Source organism: Nomascus leucogenys, chromosome 11, assembly GCF_006542625.1.
Source record: "Nomascus leucogenys isolate Asia chromosome 11, Asia_NLE_v1, whole genome shotgun sequence".
In the NCBI taxonomy this organism is placed as follows: domain Eukaryota; kingdom Metazoa; phylum Chordata; class Mammalia; order Primates; family Hylobatidae; genus Nomascus; species Nomascus leucogenys.
Window position 1 is genome coordinate 90,610,592 of NC_044391.1, and position 25,542 is coordinate 90,636,133.

At 35.4% G+C, this 25,542-nt stretch overlaps 1 protein-coding gene across 1 annotated transcript in view; it reads right to left on the minus strand.

Annotated features, from left to right (window-relative positions):
- Positions 1-25,542, minus strand: part of MECOM (MDS1 and EVI1 complex locus) — a 581,310-nt gene that overhangs the window by 400,000 nt on the left and 155,768 nt on the right. The gene's annotated exons all lie outside the window — the stretch shown is intronic.

The following is a 25,542-nucleotide window of genomic DNA, read 5'->3' on the forward strand; positions in this document are numbered from 1 at the left end:
TCTAGACAAAGTGCAAGCACAGGATACTCCTACCACTGCAGTCAAAATACCAGAGAAGCTACATGCCACAGCAGGATGCCTGTCGGATAGACAATTAAAGTGGCCCGGGAATGACATATCCCCTCTTGCCAACATAATTAAGGTGTATTATTTGTCAGGGAGGTCAACGGTGAACAAATGTCCTAGCAAACTGAGAATGAAAGACAGGGAAGGAGCAGATAATGAAATTCAGGGATGACAAATGGCTCAGAGCCTGACACCGTGGCATCTGACAAAGAGAGATATCCAATGGCTCTGAAACTTTTCCTGGTGCTCTGGAAGGCTCTTGGATTTGGGGCATTTTTATATAAAGGATGTTGTATGTATCATTAATATCATTCCATTTCCTTATAGAAAAGTATTAATATTGACAACTGTAGAAGAATGATATCGTCAAGGCAGAATTCAATATGCGGTATGGTCTTTGTCATGTGTACTCACTCTGCTGCTCCTTTGTGTCCTATCTACACTTGTTTTACAGCCACCTAGAGTAACCGGCCTATCTCCACTTTTCCCATTACTTGTTAATAGCTATTGTGCAGATAAAAATGCCTCAGAGTGACCTATAGGCACACCTCTGCCCTTGGCCAAGCACCCCCACAACTCAGGGTACAAATGCTTCCCAAGCTAAGCCAAGATTGAGTTATGTTCAGGCAAAAAGTATCACCAATTACTACCCTTCAGTTGTTCCCAGATTCCAAAGGCTTAACCACCCATGGGAATAGCGACTGGTGCCTGCCACTACCCTAAGATTGCATGCATTGTGCTAGGATATTTGATAGACTTGAGTATTATGGCTGAAAAAAACTATACAGGAGAAAGGATGCCAATTCCAGCTTCCTTTGTGAACAAATATTTGGGGGTCTTCCTCTGTGGTAAAAACCATTTACGTCATTTTAGGCCCATCTTTAACAATACTGGGTCATTTTACAATTCAGAGAGAACAGATTAGCCATACAGAGCCAGCAGTTGTTGATGTGGAACACAGTAGGACTCCACAATCTTGTAATGCTACAATGATGTAGTCACTAATTTGTTTCTGCATCTAGCATTATTTATTCACCAAAATATTTGTTGATTGCCTATCATGTACCAGGCATAGAACTGAATGGGAGGGCCACAGTGGTGATTCAGACAAACATAATCCCTGTCTTTACTAATACTGTAGCCAGAAAGACAGACATTAGCCAACATCTACCAAGATAACTAATTAGTCATAAACGTGATAAGTACCAGGAAGAATGCTGGGAAAGCTTTTGACGAGCAAATCTTACATACGCTAGGGTCTCAGGCAGGAGGTGACAATTAAGGTGAGATGTAAGGCAAGTAGGAATTCACATAGATAGGGATGTGAGTGTGTGTGTGTGTGTGTGTGTGCAAGAGACAGAGATGAGTAGCAACAAGAAGGAAAGGGAGGCATCTAGGAAAAGTATCTCAAGCAGAGGTAACAAAGACCCTAAGAAAGGAGAAAGCTTGGGTTGGTGGAGGAATGAATGAAGCCCAGTGTGGCTGGAGCATACACAGTGGAGGAGAGAGTGACAAGGGTGAGGCTGGAAAGACAGGCAGGGCCAGACCATGCAAGGCTTTGAAGGCTCTTCTAAAGATTACGGCCTTCACATGCCTCTGCAATTAGAGAAAGCACTGGAAGTAAAGCCAAGCAGATATCGGCCAACGTGTCTGAGCAGTAAAGATAGGAGGTGAATGAAACGTCTCATTTTCAGATTTTCTCTTACCTAAAAAAAGAAAAAAAAATTCTGCCTCATTCTCACGAACAAATCTAGAAAGCAGACACATTTGGAGATATAACCACTAAAACTCATGCCTAATGTCTTCTAAATTTTATGGCCTTTTCCTTATAGGGAACTGAAAAGCTCTTCACAAGGCAGGAACGTGACTAATATAATTGAGCACCTACTCTGTGCCAGGCACTGTGCCAGGCACCTTTAAAATCTCTTATTTTAATCCTCACAAAAATGTTAAGATAAATTCCCGATTTTTTAACTGAAACAAATACAGAGTAAGTAAATTGTTCAATATCAGAAAACTATCAAGAGGCCTGAATGCTAATCCATCTGACTCCAAATTCTATGTACTTTCCACAGTAAAGACAACGGACTTTTTTCCACATTGATCTGCCTTTTGGTCGAAGTGGAGTCATCACTATTGGTATAAAAAAAGTATGGTGATGGTTTTCTGTAGGTTGCGAAAGACTAACTTGTTGACATGTGAAGAATTCAAATATAACTGTGTTTTTTCAAGCAAGCTAGTGCCCTCTTCTTTTTATTTAATTGAAAGAGCTTATCACATATACTGTCCCATGAATACCTTCCATCCTAATCTCCACCTCAAAGCATTGGGCTCTACCTGCTAGCTTGCCGTTAACACTGCAATCTGAATTCTTCAAGGACTACTGGAGTACTTCCCAGAAGTAGGAACAAAAGGATGTTACAAGGTGTATACAAGTGGCTCGCTGGCCCTACGCTGCTCTTCCTCCTTCTCACCCACTCTCAGTCCACCACTCCCCCAACCCCTTCCCTTTGGCTGCCATTCCTCTCCTTCCCCTTCCCACTCTTCTTCTCATCTCTTTAGTCACTTTGCCCATATCATTTATAATACCTCTTTATGTAAATAAGTTGGCCTTTTGTAGACATCACCAGCCATTTTTCCTTCCACTAGTCAAAGTATAGGATCCTGTAGTGTTTCTCTGCTGTGTTTGTCCAGGCTGGTTGGCTGGTGATAGGGCGACCTGGTAACCAATGAGGTGGGTGGTTTCTGCTCTTCAAAAAGGAGATGAAGGGAGATAAGCTGTTTCTGAGACACATCCTAGAAGCCTGTGCTTTTCAGGAGGCTCCTTCCTGAAGATTAAGGGGCATATTTGTGGATGTATGTTTTTTGCTGCTACTGTCTGCAGAGTGTCAAGGATCAACACATTAAAGGACACCATTTTTCCTGGTGTTTCTGAGTTCTTGTGGGGCGGGGGTGTGAGTAGGGGTTTGTTTGTTATTTGTTGTTGTTTTGTTGAGTTTTGTTTTTGCTATCCTCATTAACAATACATGGCACAAAATCTTAAAACACGCTTCTGTACTTCACAAGTCAACAAAAAGACAGTATACATTTCTGTTTTAACCAGAAAAAGAATTAAACTTTATAAAAACAAATAACACCGGCCCCCCCAAAAAAGCAAATCATCACCCCAGGATGACAGAAAACATCGTTTAAAAAAACAAGTTAAGAAGTTTTTAAGCTGAACACAAATCTACTAATGTGTTAATTGGTCATAGATATTAGCCAATTCATGACTTTTAGCTGTATATCTCGGCATGTTAGGTTATGCTGGGTATTAAAAACAATTCTGAGAGAAAATGTTGGGATTGGCAATTTTTAAAAAGCCTAAGCACTTTGGGAGGACGAGGCGGGTGGATCAGTTGAGGTCGGGAATTCAAGACTAGCCTGGCCAACATGGTGAAATTCCGTCTCTATTAAAAATACAAAAATTAGCTGGACATTTTGGTACATGCCTGTAGACCCAGCTACTTGGGAGCCTGAGGCAGGAGAATCACTTGAACCTGGGAGGCAGGGGATACAGTAAGCCAAGATGGTGCCACTGTGCTCCAGCCTGGGTGACAGAGCAAGACTCCATCTCAAATAAATAAATAAATAAATACTTAAAAATAAAAGTAAAAACTAAAAACTTTTCACAGTGTCTAGAATATAATTTGTCTATTCCACAAATAAATATATATTATTCCAGTGACAAATCTGTGTGTGTGTGTGTCCTCAATACACTTCACTAACTTGTTGGACATTTCCCTAGACACAACCACCTCTGGTTTCTGTTAAGTAAAAAGAGAATGAACATTACTGCAACGACTGCTCCATGGTGAGGTGTAAGCTTTTCATCTACATGTATATGGAGCAAACAGGTTTCCTTCTTAAGTACAAGTCATCATTCTTATACCATATCTCAACGATCTGCCCCAACTGGAATTCCCACTGGGCACTGATAGTTTTCATTTGTTTCTTCTTTTTGTTATTGTTTGGTGGTGGGAAGAGAAATGTAAAGTACAACTCTTGAGATCGTGTTCTGAATCACGAATTTATAGACTGGAGGGAATATGCTATCTCTCTCCTTAGAAATTCAACTCTAACACTTCATGCATAGATATCAAGTACTTCATTACATTTCCAGTCACTGTGAAATAACAGTTTTACCTCCACCACGATCTTATTAGAGGAAAAAAAAAAAAAAAAAAAAAACTAAAAACAAGGGGTGTAAATCTCACAGTCTGTACTTCCCTTCCAGGCTGCTTACAAAGTTCTCATGATGAAACTAAGACACACTGGGACGCGTACTCGCTGTTTGTGTCATTCACCATGGGGAGGAGCACTGCGGAGATCTGTTATAGGGGAGCTTAACCCACCTTCCTTTTTTTTTTTTTTTTTTTTTTTAGATGGAGTCTCTCTCTGTCGCCCAGGCTGGAGTGCAGTGGTGCAATCTCAGCTCACTGTAAGCTCCACCTTCCGGGTTCACGCCATTCTCCTGCCTCAGCCTCCCGAGTAGCTGGAACCTGTACAGGCACCCGCCACCACGCCCGGCTAATTTTTTGTATATTTAGTAGAGAGGGGGTGTCACCGTGTTAGCCAGAATGGTCTCCATCTCCTGACCTCTTGATCCACCCGCCTCGGCCTCCCAAAGTGCTGGGATTACAGGTGTGAGCCACCGCGCCCGGCAACCCACCTTCTAACAAGATGAAGTTATGCATCGAGAAGTCAGTGCTCATTGTCTCCTTGGCAGTTCATCTTACTAAAAACCATCAGCTGGACTGAAGAAAGGAACTTATATTAACCTACTCTGAGCAGACTCTTGATTTTTTATTTCTAGTGAATAACACTGTGATATGTTACATGTTTTAGCTCTCAATGACCAAAACATTTAAAATTGATAGGCCTTTTAAATCTATGGCCATGAAGCAGGGACTTGCCAATATTTCTAATGGAAGTCTCCAAAAGTACATAACAATACATATATTGACTTCTTGTTTCAATGAGTATCAAGATTAATTGTTCCTGTAAAGGTAAATAAATATTGACAGAGGTTTCACTTTGGTCCATATTTTCCACTTGGGTCAATAAATCTTGGTATTCACCTCAACTCGAATCAGTATCAGGTGATTATTAATTCATGGTATACTCGACTAGCAGTCAAAACTACAACTTAACATATAGAACACAGTCCTGCAGACCAATTTATGTTTAAATAAATACATAGAGTGAAAAACCATTGTTTTATATAACTAATGGAAAGTACAACCTATAGCTACCAGGCATTTAAAAGAATCTGTTATTCTGTTATATTTCCATTTCTCTAGTAAACGAAAAGTGATTCTTTTTATCTCACAGTTCAACATTTTGCTTTGCCCAATTCCATTACTGCTTGCACTTATTGGTGAGCTTTGTAAATATGTAAATGTTTATAACAGAAAGAAAAGATGAAGAAGACAGGAAGGAGAAATTTTAAAAGGAAACAAAAGAGAAAAAAGAAAGAGGAGCTAAAGAAGAGGGCTAAAGAAAATATTGGTTAGAAGAATTGAGAGACATAAAAAATATGGAAGGTAAAAGGTAACAAAATTAGGGAGAAAAAATTTAAATATCACAGCTGATTAGTGTGTATTTCCATAAATTTCAGCAAAAGATATTTATTTCTTTCCAATATTCTTTTCCATTTAAAAAGATGCTCTGCCCAATTCTAATGACTTAAACATCATAAATATTCTAGTTTTCCATTCAAGATTTAAAACGCAATTAGCTATTAACTTATATAAATACCTCAAAGAAATTTTAAAGAAAATTTCTTTTACACAGTAAATTTAGGAGCAGTTGATTAAAGTTTTCAGGGATTGAGACATCTCAACTAATAATGGAAATAATAATTAAATATTAACAACAGATGGATGTTTCACATGAAATTATGGCACTTTTATTTCCTATGAAGGCACACTAACATTTGAAGGCAGACTCCTTAAGAGAAATTGCTCATCAACACTACAAATTGACAAGCATATCAAAAGAGTTATTGATCTCTATAGCATACCAGCTCAGATACATAAGTAGTAAAGCAAGCACCAACTGAGACTGATTACATTAGCTAGTTGGTATTACTTAGGGAGAGCTTTGCCTATTAACGGGGCTTCAAGTGCACCTTTCCCAAAGTACTGCATTTCTGATCTTTACTCTTGCTTATTTATTTATTTATTTATTGAGCTGGAGTTTCACTCTTTCACCCAAGCTGGAGTGAAGTGGTGCGATATGGGTTCACTGCAACCTCCACCCCCTGGGTTCAAGAAATTCTCCTGCCTCAGTCTCCTGAGTAGCTGGGATTATAGGCGTGCACCACCATGCCTGGCTAAGTTTTGTATTTAAAGTAGAGACGGGGTTTTGCCATGTTGGTCAGGATAGTCTCGAACTCCTGACCTCAGGTGATCTACCCGCCCCGGCCTCCCAAAGTGCTAGGATTACAAGCATGAGCCACCGCACCCAGCCGCTCTTGCTCTTTTAAATCAAAATAAGGTTAAAAACAAAATTTTATTTTAGCCAGAATGTTCTGGTTAGTGTTTATATTAACCAATCACTTTGTAGTCAACAAAATATTTTAAATGCAAATTTATCTTAGAGATCATTTATTTTCTAAGAATTGTGAGACATTCATTAACTTAAACTTACCAACTAAAACAAGAGGGTTATGATAAAATATCTCTAGAAAGCTAAGACACTTTATCAAATTACTAGAAGTTTGGAGGTGAGAGGAAACTTGAAGATCATCTCATCCAACATTTTCAATTTAAAAAGAGGGAAATCAAAGCAAGAGAGAAGACACTCAACTACTTAGTAGCAAAGGCAAATGAGTATCCAGATCTCTTTATTTTACTAAAAAGGCTGCGTGCTCAGTTACACTCCCTTTACTTTTCACCTTCAAAAAGGCAATTTGGCAATGGAATATGCAATTTTGCATTTAGCTAATAAATCCACCAATAGAGATAACTTTGAAATGTACAATTCTTCCTCTAAATATATATATGTATATATGTGTGTGTGTGTGTGTGTGTATACTGTCCCAGAGACACCACCAAGTTTGATGTGGTTTTAGGTGTGGAAATATGAAGAGCCCACGAATATAAAATGATAAACTCTCTTTTTGTGTTTTTAATTATTCTTTAAAAGCAAATCAACAAACAATAACAAAACAAAATTATATTCAACTCAAGCATGAAAGCACTTCTTCACAATGCCTAAGTTGAGTCTTTAATAATAGTAGAAGTTTACTAAGTAAAGGAGGATAGCTAATAATGAAGCAGCACATGTAATGACATTGAAACAAGAGTGCTCATTATATATTCCAGGAATGTTAAAAAATTTTCAACTTAAGCATCAAGTGTTTACGAGAGAAGAATTTTGAGGCCAGAAACCAAACAGCAAGGCTCAGATCTTCCCAAGTATTTGGAGCTTGTTCTGTATCTTCATGGTAAACCATGAAGAATTAATATGATCAGAATCTCCTTTGAGAAAGATCATTTTGGTATCAGTACTGAGGGAATGAAGAAGAAAATGATACTGGATACACAAAGATCTATTGAAAATATTTTTTGATTACCCAGAAGGGGAAGAACACCTGGATAATTAATCAATTTGGGTTAAAAAGAAGAAAAAAAGCTATCTACTGGGATTTAGGATTGGAATAGAGAATGAGGAATATGCTTATCAATATAAACTCAGTCTGAAACCCCCAGAAACAAATGTGAAACTACTCCAAAGCAATGTAATCTAAATGTAGGCTCTACAAGATTTTCTCAGATAAAGCCTTGTGAAAATGACCACACAGCCCCAAATTACAAAACATACAAGCAAATACTTTTTTAGGAGACAGAGCAAGCAGACAAAAGGAACTTCAGGTTTAGACATAACCTGGTTGACCTGTAGAATAATCTTCTAGAGGCCACAAAATGTTTACTTAATAATTAATTTTTAAATCATCAAGTTCTATTTAGATTTTTTTTATTTGTCATTAGAGAAATGATAGCTCATTTCTTTCTTTTGGTTTTAATTTTTATATCACATTTTTAATTGTATGGTCCAAAAACTAATTGAAAAAAAAAAAAGAGTAAAATAAAGATATTTTCAGACAAACGAAGGTGAAGATAAGTTACTACTCACAAAACATTGCTAAAATTAAAGAATATACTTCAAGAAGAATAATATTGAACCCAGAAGGAGTAGGATACAAGAAACAATGGTGAGAAAATAAATTGGTAAATAATGTGCATAAATTTAAGTGATCATTAATTGCATTAATAACATGACTCCTTTGGAAGTTGTAAGTACAAGGTGAAACAAAAACACTTGGCAGCAATTAGCATGTAAACTGGGGGCGGGGAGGGGGACAATCTGAATTACTGTGCTCTACAGTGTTTCCATATTTCAGAAAGAGGGTAAATGTTATTTAATGTGAGGCTGTTAATTATGCACATTAAATATCTATTTGTGCTTATTTAAAAAAACACAAATAGAATGTAGGAGAGGGAAAAATAAAAAATAAATAAAATTTGGCGAATCTTACAGGAAGCAAGAAAGGAGAAAGAAAAACAAGTAGAAGAAAAAGAAACAGACAGAAAGCAGGGCCAATACAAAACAGAAAATAAGATGAAAGAAATAAATCCGAACAGATACCTAATCACAATAGATATACATAGCCTAGAAGAAAGAGAAGGACAAATTTATTTAAGAAACAAAATCCAGCTATGTGTTATTTGGAAGAGATATATGCAAAAAAGGGAGGGGGCAGGGTCGGGGGGGACTCAGTTTTGGATGAAAAAAATATATACCAAAAAAATAGAAAGCTAGAGTGGTTATATTAATATGAAACAAAGTATACTTCAATGAAAAAATCATTATTCCCTAATTATTACAAAATGACAAAAGGAAAACTTTACCAGGGAGATATAGTGTTTGGAATTTATAGGCATAAATAAATTGGAATTTATTTATTCCAATAGGCTTACTGGAATTTATAGTTTAACTTCTAAAAGCATGAAGCAAAAATTGACAGCATTACAAGAAATAAATGGACAAATTCACAATTATAATGGCAAATTTCAACACGCCTCTCTCTGTAATTCATAAAGACCCAAAATTAGTAGAAACACATAAAATTTGAACAGCATAATAAACAAGCTTGATCAAACATATATAGAAGTCTGTATACAAAAACTATTTTTCCAGGCCAGGTACAGTAGTTCACGCCTATAATCACAGCACTTTGGGAGGTCAAGATGGGTGGATCACTTGAGACCAGGAGTTCAAGACCATCCTGGCCAACATGGTAAAACCCTGTCTCTACTAAAAATACAAAAAAAAAATTAGCCAGGTGTGGTGGCACACACCTGTAATCCCAGTTACTCAGGAGGCTGAGGCAGGAGAATCACTTGAACCTGAGAAGCAAAGGTTGCAGCGAGCCGAGATTGCACTACTGCACTGCAGCCTGGGCGACAGAGCTAGACTCTATCTCAGAAAATAAAAAAGTAATAAAAATAATAAAAACACTATTTTTCCAGTTTATGCGAAGCATTTATAAAAATTTGCCTTATTTAACCACAAAGAAAGCACAGTACAATAAAAATTAATAATAAAACTATAACACAACTCATATGTTTAGAAGTTTTAAAGAATATTAAATAATATATGGGCCAAAAGAGAAATCATGACAGAAATTATAAAATAATTTAAACTAAATAATATTGACATTATATATCAAAACTTGCGAAAAGCAACTAAACCAATATTAGAGAAAATGTATAGCCTTAAATGTTTATACTAGGAGTGAAACAGTAAAAACCAATGAATGAGTCCAATTCAAAAATTTAGAAAAAGATCAACAGAATAAAAAAACAAAAGTTTTTTTAAAAGAAAAGTAAAATACCTTTTAAACTAATAAAACAGACAAAATTTTGGCACCTGAATTAATTTTTTAAATGGAGGCATAAATGAAAACATTAGTAATTTAAAGGGGGAATACAGATACACAAGAGATTTTTAAATGCTAGATAGAATACTATGAACAACTTTTAAGTCAATAAATTTGAAAACCTAGACAAAAGAATAATTTCCTAGAAAAATAAAACTTACTGAAATTGACGCACAAATAAAGAGCAAATCTGAATGTAACCATTTAAAAAGTTGAATATGTAACTGATTTCCGAAATACATTAACCTAGTATTAAAGAGGGGTTTTTAACAGATTTTCAAGTAACCAGTAATCCCATCTTAAAGAAACTGTTCTAGAGAACATATAGGGAAAGTGACAAGTCAAATCAATCTAAATAAAAATATAACAGGTTTTGTGTGTGTGTGAAACTTGACAAGCTGACTGTAAATTTTATATGGAAGAATAAATGACTGAGACAATATTGAGGAAGAGAAAGAGATTTGGCTTACAGATATCAAGATATCCTTAAAAAGATGTGACAATTTTAAAAAAGTGTTTGTGGCATCAGGATAAAGAAATGAACCAAGTGATCAGAACAGGGACCCAAGGAACAAACCTGCACATTTGTGGGAACTTGGTATATGATGGAGATGGCATTATAAATCAGTGGGGAAAAGAATACTTGTTCAGTAAATAGAGTCAGAACACTTGGTTAGTCGTACAAAGAAAGGATAAAACTGGATCCTTACCTAGTACGCAAATGAAAAATAAATTTCAAATAAATTCCTAAATATGTAAAGCAAAATAGAAATTTTTAACAAAGAAAATAGCTTTATAATATCAGTCAAAAACAATTTCTAAAACAAGATGTCACTATGCATAAAAGCACAAACATATAAAGTATAAAACGGGATATTCACAGATTTGACTACTTCAAAAATAGAAATTCCTGTTAAGCAAAGTTCACCATTAACAAAGTGAAGGACAAGTCACAGACTGAGAGATGACTTTGCAATGTATGTAAGAAACAAAGCATTAGTGTCATATAAAATTGAAAAAAGAAAGCCTGTAAAGAATATGATACAAAATCCACAGAAATGAAACCTGAATGGCCAATAAACATGAACATATGATCAACTTTATTAGTAAAGAGAGAAGTCAAATGAGACTTTGCATGTGCTTTAGAGTGTCAAAAATTAATAACTCTGATAATAATAATCATTGTATGAGAGGTTGGGATGAAGGGAGATCTAGCAAAAAGAGAAATTTAATCACTCCTATTAGGAGTGTAAAATGTACAATCAACACGAGCTGGTATTGGGTGGCAAAGTTAAAAGTGCACATAGCCACGACCCAGCAATTTCAATTCAAGGTATCGATCTTGAAAAATTCTCACACAGGTGCACAAACAAACCCAAACGAGATGCTAGATACAGCCCTGTTTGTGATAACAGAAAAGCAGAAACAACTCAACTATTTTTCTAAGTAGAGGAACAAATTAATAAACTGTGGTGTATTCATAGAATATTATACAACAGTTAAAGTGAATAAATCTGTTGAACCTTTATCATCATGGATTAATCTCAAATACAAGATGTTGAGTAAGAAAAGCAAGTTGAAGAATGATATGTACAGTATAGTACTACTTATGTACATTTTAAAACATACCAAAAGAGAATCTGTAGTTTATGATGGAACATATACGGTTAAAGTTCAAAAATGAACATGGAAATACTTTACACCAACTTTAGGATATAGGAGAAGAGTGAGAGACAGGACGGGTGGGCCTTTATCTCTAATATTTTCTTTCTTTTGCAAAAGAGAGTTTGTTAGTAGATATGCAAAATGTTAATATCTGAGTATATAGGTATTTTTTATGTGCTTTTTCATATATTTGAAACATTTCATAATATAAAAAAATGTTTTTTTGTAGTGACAGGGTCTCCTTATGTTGCCCAGGATGGTCTGTAATTCCTGGGCTCAAGCAATCCTCTCTCCTTAACCTCCAGAGTAAACAAGATTATAGGCACAGACCACTATCCCCAGTTAACTTTTTAATTTTTTGTGGAGATGGGTCTCCTTACATTGCCCAAACCAGTCTTAAACCCCTGGGTTCAAGCAATCCTCCTACTTTAGCTTCCCAAAGTGCTGGGATTTCAGGTATAAGTCAATATGCCCAATCTGAAACATTTCATAATTAAAAATAAAATGAATTATTGAGTATATAACATGAAAAAGGAGAATAGATATTGCCATTTAGAAATCCTGGAATCAGGTCTAAAGTCACTCCTGAGACAATTGCTGACCAAAGTAGATCCACCCAAGGCAAACGTCCTAACCAAAAGGCCCAGAGTTTCCTCCAGGTCTCATGAGTATGGAATACAGATGATACTAGAAAAGGCCCTAGTTTGGTGATTTTCAGACCAAGACTTTTAAGTATCAGTAATTAAAATAAATAAATTTTATGCACATAGAGACACATACTAACATTATTTCACAAAAGAAAAAGCACTGTAAGACAGAAAAATAAGAAGAAGAATCTCACAATAAGCAAAAGTCTTTGAAATGAAATCAATTTATCTTCATGAATAACTACATTTTTCTCATTTTGTCTCAGAACAACAAAAACTTCCTAATAGACTAAGAGGAAACCATATCCCAATGTTTGGGACCTCTTGTTTCAGAAACATAGTCAGCATTGTTGCCAACCAGAGCCACGTACCAACAAAACTAGCTTTATAAGACATTTGTACCAACCTCAAGTGGGTTTCAGAAATTACAAGATAAATTTTCACTTTCTTCATCAATCCTTCTAGTTTCCTGTTTCAGTCAGAAACACGGGATCTCCAAGACTAAATGTACAAAATGCTATGAATCACATCACATTCATCTATTGTCAGTTACAAAAGTTGTTTCTTTTCCTGGTTCAAGAAGTGATATAATTTCATCTATTTTTGCTGTATTTTGCCTTGTTTGTTTAACTCAATAAAACACGCACAGACCATATTTAAATATTAAAGAAAACACTTTTATCTGGGACTAGAATTCTTAAAGATAAGTGCTTTTTAATCTTCCCAAGTTTGGTACATTAATATTGTCTTCAGTTCTGCTCAGCACAAACACACATTCAGTTTCCTGGGGTCAGTGGCATGACCCTACTGACTTTGAAGAAGAGTTTTAAAGGAAGAGAAAATGCATAGTGTTGAAAATAGATATGAGGCTATTTAGATTTTATAGCAAGTAGGAGAGAAAGTTGGTGGGGTAAGAAAGAATTTGCTCTTTATGAAAAGCAAAATACGACCTAGTTGATCAACTCAATGAAACAGCAGTCAAGTCCATTGTATGAGAGCATAACTTGTTGAATAAATGGATCACTCTTCCATTCATTCCTTTGCTCAATTCCAAAGCCATTATTACAGGTTTGGCCAACCTCAGGACTTGTCATCCACTGAAGATTATTCTGGAATTTTTATCCTGAATCATATATAACAATCTCTGCCTTCAATGTATAATATTTTCAACCTAAGTAGGAAATAAAAAATAACTACTTGTGATAAGCACAGTCACAAAATAATATTAAAGATCAAGTTAAACATAGTTATTTACCGTAAACGTGTTTCATACTATTATTATATAACCCTACCTATAATACTGTTATTAAAGAAATAGTAATAAATGGAATAACCACTAAAATTAACTCATATTAGGCCCAGCATGGTGTCTCAAGCCTCTAATCCCAGCACTTTGGGAGGCCGAGGCGGGTAGATCACTTGAGGTCAGGAGTTCAAGACCAGCCTGGCCAACATGGCTAAACCCCCTCTACTAAAAATACAAAAATTAGCCAGGTATGGTGGCGGGCACCTGTTGTCCCAGCTACTCAGGAGGCTGAGGCAGGAGAATTGCTTGAATTCAGGAGGCGGAGGTTGCAATGAGCCGAGATCGCACCATGGCACTCTAGCCTCGGCGACAGAGAGAGACTCTATTTCAAAAAACAGTAATGATAATAACTCATGTTTAGAAACATAATAGTACCTACCTGTCTTTTCTTATTTAAATAGAGTAGAAAGCTATAGTCAGAACAATGAACAACCTTGCTGTTCAAGCACTGAAACTTTAGCTAATATGTTTTTTAGTCACTGTATTCTATCATTTTTCTTGAGCCTCCAGCCATACCATACAACTCCATTTATTCATTCAAAGATACTTGAACATTTGCTGGGTACCAAGCACTGGGGTTCAAGAACAGAACTCACAGTTAATATGGTTTATTTGCAAATATGGTTTATTTGATCAAGTAGCGTGTTTCATAAAACTTGATTCTAAATACCTGTGCAACACTGTCATTTTATTTTCCTCATCTTCAAAAGGAATAATGAAGTTTTAATCTCTTGCAAAACCTGAATGGTGCTTCTCCCTTCTCAGATAGCACCACGAGTTCCCACCAGTAACAAAACTACATTACTGCCTCCTTCACTTTGCAGTTCCCTTAGAATCTAACGAGGAACACCACACTCTGCTTTGAACACTGTCTCACATACATATATATGTATGTATGTAAGACATACAGACATATGTATTTTTATATACACACATATGTATACATATATATATCACACATATAGTGGGTGTGTGTGTGTGTGTGTATATATATACTGGGTAACTGAAGTTCCTCAGATGGGAAATGATTTAATCTGTAGCAACATCTGACTCTGCATATAATGCTGAAACAGAAACAGCCCTGACACTTTATGAATAGGGAAATGAGAGAGCCTATTGAAGAAGGCTTGACAGCAAGAATGAAAGAATGAAGATTCAACTTAAACTGTTGAAAGCCTAACAAGATAAAGGGCAGGAGAGTCTCCTTAAACGTGATGAAATAAGGCCTGAAGGGAAGGAACCATAGAGAGATTGACGAGTACACACTTTGAAACAGAAGATGAGTGTTCAACCTGACAGTAACATGTGGTTAAATTAATCAAAGTACCAATAACCTTAAACGGTAGGGAAGAACACAGATTTATGCAGCAATCATCTTTGATGGTTGGTGTGAAATTTGAGCTAGATCAAAGAGGTAGAGCTTTATGAGGGAAAATAATTGTTACGATTATACAGCATTCTCATAATATGTAAACATGACACTGACCATTTCACTGTCTTCTCTGCTTGCCTTGTGTTTTATTTCCTCTACCTTAATATTTTAAAACAGGGGACAATATCAGTTTTTATTACCCAAAGGAAACACTTAATTTTAAGTGATGTTGCTCTTGTGATTTTTAGTGATAAATTTTTGAGAGGGAATATTTTCAGAGAGTAAACTTATTGGTTAAACTAACAAGTTGACAGTTCACACTGCCCAGTTCTTCCTCTCTGGCTCCCAAGGGCGTAAGGCAGCCCAAATACCAAGCCCACTCTTTGCCTTTCTCTTGATCCATGCTGCTATGCTTTGCAAAACTGCTACCCAGGAAGTCAGATGCCACAAGTTCTAACTGTTGAGAATACAATTAAAGCAAGGAAAAGATAAAAAGATCAAACTGTTCTCAAGGTATAAGCATTGAAATACATTAGCTATAAACTAACTAAAATGGCCAACTAACATTTTATTATACACCACTAAGATCTTCCTGCTTTCACCTATCTGTATTAACTAATCGAGAGCACAATCTTTTAAAGCACTTATTTTTCAAGGGAAGGTAGAGGACAGTAATGGACCCTGGAGCATCTGTATTTTGTAAAAGCTCCCCGTGTGGTGATTCTGATTCATCTTTCTACTCCAAACTTCCAACTGAGAGTCACTGCCTTCAAGAGAAGAAATCTTTTAGTTATCTATTAAACTGTTTCAGCCATGGTGCCATTCACCTTCATCCTTATCATTAAAAGTAATGATGATCCAAGGAATGGAAGAGAGTCAATAAGTGACACTAGTGAGGATGGAGAGGAGAATCCTGTTTGAAACTCACATCTAGCTTAAATCTTCCCTGTTGTAGGCTAGATCCTTTTCTCCTTCTTGGAAGACATTTGGTCACCATGCTTCTCTTAATAGTCCTTCATACAGTTGAGGACAGTTATTAAGTCACCTCTAAACCTTCTCAATACCAGTAATCCTGATTCCATTCATCTTTTTTCATCAGTGCTGTTTTCCAACCCGTTAATCATTTTCATTGCTCTCCCCTGGACCCTATCCAAGTTCTCCACGTATCTTTAAGCTTCTGTGAATTATGTGACCGGTTTATAGCTTTGATAAGCCTGGGTGGTGAAAAAGGTAGAATCTCATCACAACAGACTATAATTGTATGTGGGGGAGGACAGGGATGGAGCAGCAGATGGTTCAATTGTACAGAAAGTTTCACCACAAATATGATATTCATTTAAGTTTTTATTCTTTGATAATTATTTCTAAACATACCATATTATAATATTCTGAGCTACAGTTAGAGTCTGTATTTCACACAGACTTTTTAGTGCCAACCTGTGTCTGGTCTGGTTCTTTTACATAATAGAACAGACTATATTTTTCAAAAGAATGCTTGTTTCTTAGTTGAAACAACTTTTAATTACAAAGAAGTACTATTCATAACACCTCTAAGAAATGGTGAGACTAGCGTATTTTCATACTCCAATACTCATTCTTTCCATGGCTTTTCCAAATGAGGCTAAATGGCCCGAACCTGAATATACTGGTAATTTGGACACTGGTCTTACATCAAAACTATGAACCAGTCACTCACAAAAGCTCTTCAGTTTCAAAGCCATTAGTCAGGTTGTACTTATGGAAGGCAGCATGGCACAGTGATGGTAATTGACGGCTGGCCACTTACAAGCTGAGAACTTTCAGCAAGTTGGGGGTCCTTTCCTCTTCTTTTAGAAGAGATAATAATAGATCTGTGTCATAAGATTGATGTGAGGATCTCATGAGCTATACATGTAAAGTCTTCAAAAGAGTGCCTGACACATAGTAAGCATAACGACCCTACGAGAAAAAGGGTCAACTCCAACTAGAAGTCATGAATATGGAGAACAAATGAGGACATGCAAAGCTTTTCTCTTGGATCTGCATTTAGGATATAGGAGCCTCCTCAAACAAGAAAAAGCCCTGTTGTTATGGGGAAGGTAAGAAGCCAAGAAAATTCTGCAGTGGCCAGTGGCAGAATTTCTCACCATTGAAAACATATTAGGGATGGGCAGAGTCCATCAGGAGTTCACTGAAATTCAGTGGCTAGTCAGTTGCCTCTATAAGCCTTAAAGATTCCCTTGAAGACAGACAATACACCATCTTTGGAAACATATTCCCATGTTAGAACCAAATGTGCATATGGAAATTATTATCCCTTAGCTAAGAGCTTTTGTTTTAAAACCCTTGTGGTATTTGTAACCTAAAAGAGGGATCTTCTCAAGTTTTCTAAAACTGCCTCATTTTTTTTAAGAATCACCATTATCCATACCTCATTTGAGATCAAGTGAATCGTCAAACTAATGTGTTTTTTCAGGAAGCTAATTCTGTGACTTCCTTAAAGAGAGGGTTGCTCTTCCCGAGGGTTATCGGCAAGCCGCTGCTCTGGCTCCTTGTGCCAGTTGTTCTTCCTGACTGGCCATTTCCCCTCTGGCTGGAGATAACCCTGCAATGACTTCAAATTCTTTCCTTCAGTATCTGATTCCATCTCCATCATAAAGCCTTTCTCAGAGCATGGCTGGACCTAAGCATTTCCACGTCTTAGTTCATTCCCAAGATGCCAAGTTGACTTTTGCTTGAACTTCAGTGGAAAATCCAAATCATGTGAAAATCAAAAAGAAAATAATGGCTCTTTCTTGATTCTATTTTCTAAACATATGGTAATGAACAATAAATGTTTACAGGTAGCTGTGATGGCTACAGAAAAATTTTCTTTGGGACCCCCAAAAAATAGATTATATTCAGTAAACACAGCCAAGCATGCATAAACTTTAAGAAAGATTTTGGCCTTCTATCTGTTCAAACTATTACCCTATTTCTTCCCTCTTTATTGCCACCATTCCTTCTGAAAAAGAGTTTATAAATTCATAACACATTAAAATGAGCAGAATCTTTAGTTCCTTAATCCTAGCAGACTGATTTAGTAATTTCTTTAATGGCAATATTATTCTCCCCATGCCACAGTTCATATTTGACTTCTCCTGACTCCTTGCTTCCCACTTACTACCAGCAACCAAGTCCTGCTTATTCTTACCTTACTATATTGTTCTTTCTATCCCTATTGCCACAATCTACTTCAGGTCCTTATTTACTCCTAGTGCTTCTTTTGCAATAGCTCACTAGCTAGTTCTCTAATTCTTCAGTTTTTCTTTTTCTTTTCTTTTTTTTTTTTTTTGAGACAGAGTCTTACTGTGTTGCCCAGGCTGGAGTGCAGTGGTGTGATCTCAGCTCACTGCAACCTCTGCCTCCTGGGTTCAAGTGATTCTCCTGCCTCAGCCTCCCAAGTAGCTGGAATTACAGATGTCTGCCACCAGGCCCAGCTAATTTTTTTCTTTTACTGGTATTTTTAGTAGAGATGAGGTTTTACCATGTTGGCCAGGCTGGTCTCAAACTCCTGACCTCAGGTGATCCACCTGTCTCAGAATCCCAAAATGCTGGGATTACAGGCGTGAGCCACCGGGCCCAGCCAGTTTTTCTCTCTTGTAATTCATCCTGCATACCTTTGCCAAAACAAACATCCTAAAGCATAATTCTGATTATGTCTCCTCACATTTCAGACATTCCAATGGCTTCCCATTATGTCTAAATAAAGTTCAACTCATATAAGGTCAATGTGTTTGTTGAGTGAATCAGTACAAAAATTCCATATGTAGGCTTTAGCTATTTACCGAATAAAGTACAAAAGAAGAGTTTTGTTTTGTTTTGTTTCTTAGGCCAACATATGCCATATATCCTGTTTGTGGCCTCAGAAATGTGTGAATCACATTGGTAAATCAGCTGAAAAAACAAAAGTTAGTATTTTACACCTTCTCTAGATTCTTAAAAACTCCTTCAGACTTCAACTGAATATGCCCTTTATTTCTGTTCTCTCTGTTGATTCTTCTTCATGAATGTTTAATCCAAGGAGCTTTGAAGTCCAGGATGACAAAATACATAATTTGTACCAATGTTCACAATTATTTCTTCCATATCAGTTAAGTGTAATTTGAAATATTATACCTTAAATTAATAAAGATTTAGTAAAAACATGTTTACCTGTGTAAAAAATATCTATTGAAAATAAAACTTATTTTTAAATCCCATGAAAATAACAGACCAAAATGGCAATGTTAAGTACATGCCAAAATTGCCCCCTGTTCAAAAATGAGAAATAATGGATAATGATTTTTAAAATATATGAAAGTGAAACTCCGTCCAAAAGCAAAAAAGTTTTCATGGACCATAAAAGAAAAGAAAATCTACAATACTAAAGGATGTTTGGGTTATGCCCAAAGATGAACAGTAAGTTTTGGGTTTCAGTGTTTATACAGAAAAGGGCCTGAGCCTGCCCCACACATGACCCAAGTACACCACATAAAGCCAGAGTTAAAACTTCACTGCCAGCCTCTGAACAGAAGGTAGTTCTAACCACACTATCACAAAACCTGGTGGAATTGAGGCAACTGCTGAATTACCATACAGGGAAGAATGCATTCAAGAAAATTCCCATGTAAGATAGGCTCTTAAAAAATAAATTCACACAAGAAAATCAGCACTGCAAAGGTAATTGATAAGCCCAATAGAAGGGAAACCTATACAAAGAAATAGAAATAACTAAGCAATCTGAAAAGGACTTTAAATAATGATGTTTACAATTCTCTAAGAGGAAAAGGAGGATTAGCATCAGTGAAACAAAAGTAGGGCTATAAAAAGAACAATACTTATGAAAAAAACCAATTGGAAATTGTTAAATGGAAAAGTGTGAAATAAAAAATTCAATACATGGGCTAAAGAATAAACTGCACACAGCTGAAGGGAAAATTAGTTAATTTTATGAAGAAACAATAAATCTCACAGAATGTAAAGAAATAAAGATATTTAAATAAATCAGTTAAGAGATATAAAAATATATACATATGAGTATATAAATATTCGTATGTTTACATGTATACATATATATACCAGAAGGAAAGGACAGAAGAGATACAATATTTGAACAGATCATGGCTAAGTTTTCCAGAATTAATAAAAGACATGAGCACTAGAAAGAGTCACGAGAAATATCAAAAAAGAAAAGTCCAAACTTAGAGATGTTGCAGTAAAACCTCAAAAGGTCAAGGATACAGAGAAAAATCTTAAAAGCTTGCAGAGAGAAAAGGCAGATTACCCACAAAAGAGTGTAGTCAGAATGAGAGAACTGTTCTCCTCAATAACCAGAGCTGCTAAAAAACAATGGACAAATATTTTCAAGTTCCAAGGCAACGTAGCTAAACCAGAATTCTGTATCTAGTTGTCAAACCATCATTCAAGAGAGCAGACAAGAAGAAGGTATTTCCAGACTTATAAGACCTAAAAAAGCTAACTTCTCAGGAGCTATCTTGGAAAGAAATACTAAACAATTTACTTCAACCAGGGGAAAAAAAAAAAAAAAAAAGAATGGGATGCAAGGAACAACAGGGACCAAATAAGTCAACAAAACATGCTGTTATATCTAAAGCATTATATGCTTTAAAAGAAGCTAGAAAATAATAATGACAAAAATAGGAGTTGATGGCAAGAGCATGCAAGAGATTGAAGGGATATTAAAATGTATTAAAGTCCTTGCCTTCCTAGGGAAGAGGTTAAGACTATTAACTACAGATATTTTTAGGAAAATTAAAAATTATAACGTATATTAAGGGTAACCAATAGAGGAAAAGCAAGAATAAAAATACACAGCTTGGTAACATTTTCTAAGGCTCTCTAGCCCTCACTATCTATCTCCAGAAGAGATAAAAACATCCTGTTAAAACTACAGGTCTTGCTTTATAGTCACTTATGGCAACAGTGTGAAATTTCCCAGACGGCACTATATTCAATCAGTCACATTTTATAGTTTTTAAATAATGTTTAATAATTTAACAGTAGGATAAAGGAAGAAGGTTTAAAATAACTGAATAAAAATATTAGAAGAAGCCTATTTATTAGATCATAAAAGTCTATCAATAGATACTGTTAGACGATATATCTGAAAGTTAAATAAAACTGGATGAAGCCCCACATGATAAAAGTCACTGATGGCATTTGGACAGGCCTTCCATGACAGCAGTGGATTAGGCAATCAAATAGGTACATACTCCTGTATCTTCTGTAAGTCTGATGGCTTTTTTATAACCATCTTTTTAAAAGTTTCAGTCATTTATTGATTATTCAGCTTCTGAATAAATACATAGATGAAACCTGCTTACGTCTAAAAGAGACAAAACCATATTTTAAAAATTGATATATGGGGAAAAACCAAATTCAACATTAGAATTTTGAATACTGCAAAATACTAGTGGTACTTGTTCCCAAGTGACACGATTATAGGTGACATTTTCTTTTCTAAACAAACTTTTTAATAGTTTATACAAAAAAAACACATATCATTTTCTATTGCTTTATCAGGCAAAAACAAATGTTTTAAAATTTTAACATTTTCCACATGAACCCATCTTATAAGGATTTAATTACTAAGCAATTATATAATTTTAAAGAAGCATTTCAAAATCCTAAGTAATTCTTCTAATACAAAAGTAGTTTTAATTGATTGGATATTTTAGGTTTAATTATTCACCTACATGTATAATATTAGATTATATAACATGTTGCTTATTTTAAAAACAGGGCTAAATCTGATTATATAAACTTAATCTCTTCCACCTATACATTGACACAGTTGTTAAAATACTGAAGTCTCAATAGGAGAGAGGAAAAGTTTTAGTAAAGAAAAGTTTTAAGAAAAATCAATTTACTCTTAATCTAAATAGAAATTAAGTTCAATTTGATCATTGTCTAGATTTTTGTAAACTCAATGCATTTGTCCGTAGAATCCAGGAATGCAACTTACTTATCTCTCTGTTAATGCCTGCATTAAGGTACCTATACAATCAGGCCCCTCCAGATTTAATAAAAACACTTATTTAGAAATATTATTCTCAGATTTCCAACTACAACAGGGTAACTATAAGGTTTGCTTAGAATCTGACTATACATGCCTGGGTTAAGTACATTAACATACAGATTCCATTCTGCATGACTCTGTATAATGTAATGAACACTAACAGACATCCCACTTCCTGTAACTCATTTTTAGAAATTACATCCCTAGAGCTAAAGACTAGAAAACAGACATCAGAATTTTTTTTTAAAAGTGAAAAGCATGACTACTGAATTTTCTAATAAAATTACTGAAAGGCATTTTACATTCAAGATATAATGATGTTCTACTTCTACTTAATATTTTTATCTTCACCAATTAAAAACAAACAAGAAAACCAGAAAAACCTCTTATTAGAGGCCATGTTTTTAACCCAGCTCTGAAAGACTCATTTGAATATTGCTAATAAAAAATGTTTACATGCCATTTCTACAAATTCCTATTATTGCATCTAACTCAACAAGCAAGTCTACAATTAACAACATAAAACATTCTTTCCTACACCATTGACAAGATTTTTAATGACCAGGCTAGTCATTTACCAACTTCCTTTGCTTAAAATCTAATAAAGAATTCATTCACTTTTGGCTCTCATTCATGTTAGCTAGAGTTTTTCTCATCCTCAAGTAGAGAATGAATTCAAGATTTTAATTAGAAATGTTGGCTTCCAAAGCTATACTCAAGCTTTTTTTTTTTAATTTATAATTATGTTTAAGGATAAAACACTGTCCAGAAGTAGCTACACAACATGATTGCTGGGTCAGCCACTTACTGGTTGAAGGTCTGTATCAAGTGATTATACTGGCTGAAATCCACGAGAAATAACTGATAACAACAATGCTACCCAGTGCATTAGACTTTATTTAGCATCACCACATATGTCACATAATGTAATATTCACAAATTGTGGGAAAAGCAACATTATTTATGATCCTCATTGTAGTTATTGTTTTCTTACAGGCCAGAATCTACTTCCTTTTCCTATAGTGCTCTGATTTGCTTTTGAATATTCACCTGTTACTCAGAGAACATAGACAAGAAACTGGATTCAAAAGCCCATCTCTCTTACAAGCTGGCAGCCTTGCCAAATTAGATCACTCATTGGAGTCCTTTCTGTGAACTTGATGATTGCACAGAGAAATAAAGATACAAAAAATATTCAGAGGTTTTCATTTCAGTGGCAGAATCCATATCAGATTCCTCCTGCTACAAGACCTATCCTGATCTCCAACTCCTTGGAGATGCCTTGACAACTGTCCCATTTCCAAGTCTGATTTTCCAGCTTTCCTTTAATTCTGTGTACTCCCAAACCTATTCTAATAAATCTTCTTTTGCCTAAGTTAGCCAGAGCCAGTGTCTGTTGACTGCAACCACAGACCCCTGAAACACCCTTTTACACATCAAATGCATAAATGTTAAGTAATTTCCCAGGGTTGCTCAATGAACAAGAAAGTGGTAATCTCATGACTTCTAATTCAGTGTTCTTTACACTCTGCCACAGATAAAGATGATCAAACAACACTTTTTAAATATAGACCTTGGTTTTCCAATGGTAAAAATGGCTTTAAAGTTCAACATCATTATAGGAGTAATTTCTCCTCAGGAAAAAATGAAGAATAATTTAATTTTGGATAGTTGTAAGTATGTTCATAGAACTTTTAGAAAAATGTAACCCATTTCCATCAGCAATATTTTCAGATTTTTATAAAGATATAAACATATTAAACCATATGCTTCATATATTAGGTTATCAATGCCTACTGTTGACTAACTTTCCCAAATACTTCTTTCCTGAATTCAAATGCCATATAAAAGAAAGCAAAAAGCCACTGTAAATTAAACGAATTGAGAACACTAACAACAATAATGGCAACCATTATTTAAGTACTTACCACATGCCAGGCAACTCATTAGCATGTGTTATAAGATAGTAAATTCTCACAACAGCTTTGCAGAGTCAGTGCCAATATCCCATTTTAGAGAGAGTGAACTGGGACTTACAGATGTTAAGTAATTTGATCAAGTTCACATAACCAAAAAATGATTAAAACTATTATCTAAAGCCATTATTTTTTCTGTGCATACTATATATCATCTCAGAAACACTAAAGAGAGATGTCAGTATAGAGCTTTATCCCTCCAATTCCCAGAGGCTTAGACAAAGAAAAGGTTGGTGAAACCATTGGACTCTATGACAACTAGAACTGCATAAATCATAATCAATAGAAAAACTAAATTTATCTCTAGAATTTGGAAAATCACAGGACATATATGTTAAAAAAAAGATTCTGAATACTACAGTGATTGAAAAGCCATTTACCCCCACTTAATGCAATAATTTGAGCCAGAAAAGCCTTGCATTTTGAAAAAGATAAGAAATCTTTCTTTTAGGTTTACAAAGAAAAAGGGGCCTTCATTTTATCCCCTAGACTTCTGTGTCCTCCAGCTGCTACATTACACTTCAAGAAATTTAGCTTATATCAATTAAAATTTGCTTCTTAATGGACGTACATCTCAAACTCAATAGCCCACCCTTTACAAACACTGTACAACCCAATAGTGAAAGCAAAAAAAGCTATGTAGTTATTTCTTTAAAACCTTCAGCAGTTAAGAAGAAGGAGACATACCAAAGCATATTTTTTCCATCTGGCTCCAGAACTTTAGTTTATGGGCAAAGTATATGGTATTTGTATTGGCAAAATAAGTTGTGATTTCAAAGCATCATCTAGTAGCACTGTAACATAGACCATGGTGCTAAATGAGGCATGCTAGTGAATATCGTTCTTGTAATATTATCAATTGTTTCAATATGTAAAACTCTGTTTAAAGCTATATGTTGAATCTCTACTCTACTTTTGGATGTCTGGCCATCCAAAAACTGAATCCCACAAGTTGCTAATAGACTTGAACTAAAAACTGTCTCTGAAAATAGATCAAAAGGCACACCTTGTTCAATATGTCTCAGGGAAAAGGTGACTTCTGCTCTCAAAAAAAAAAAGAAAAGAAAAAGAAAAAGAGAAGTGTGTGTGTGTGTGTGTGTGTGTTTAAATTAAATGGCTGCACAACCTAATGGAGAAGCTGCCCAGACTTGCCATTTGGTGGGGGTGGGAATGTGGGAGGTGGTTCAAATTTACTAAGCTACATCACTTCAGCTGGAGCTCCGTCTCGATGGGGATGCTAAAATCCAGCAACCAAGACTTATACCAGTAAAGTGCTCAGTGAAGATGTTCTCTGACAGAATTCAGTCATATGTGAGGTACTTATTTTTCCTACTCAATTATTTAATTGCTTTAAGTCTCATTTTAAAAAGTCTTTTTAATATCTTGAAAGTTTAGGTAATAGTTATTATGTGTACCTAACCATAATTCTATTCCACTTTATTTTCATGTAACATTATTGAAAAGAGCTCATAAACCAAATTCC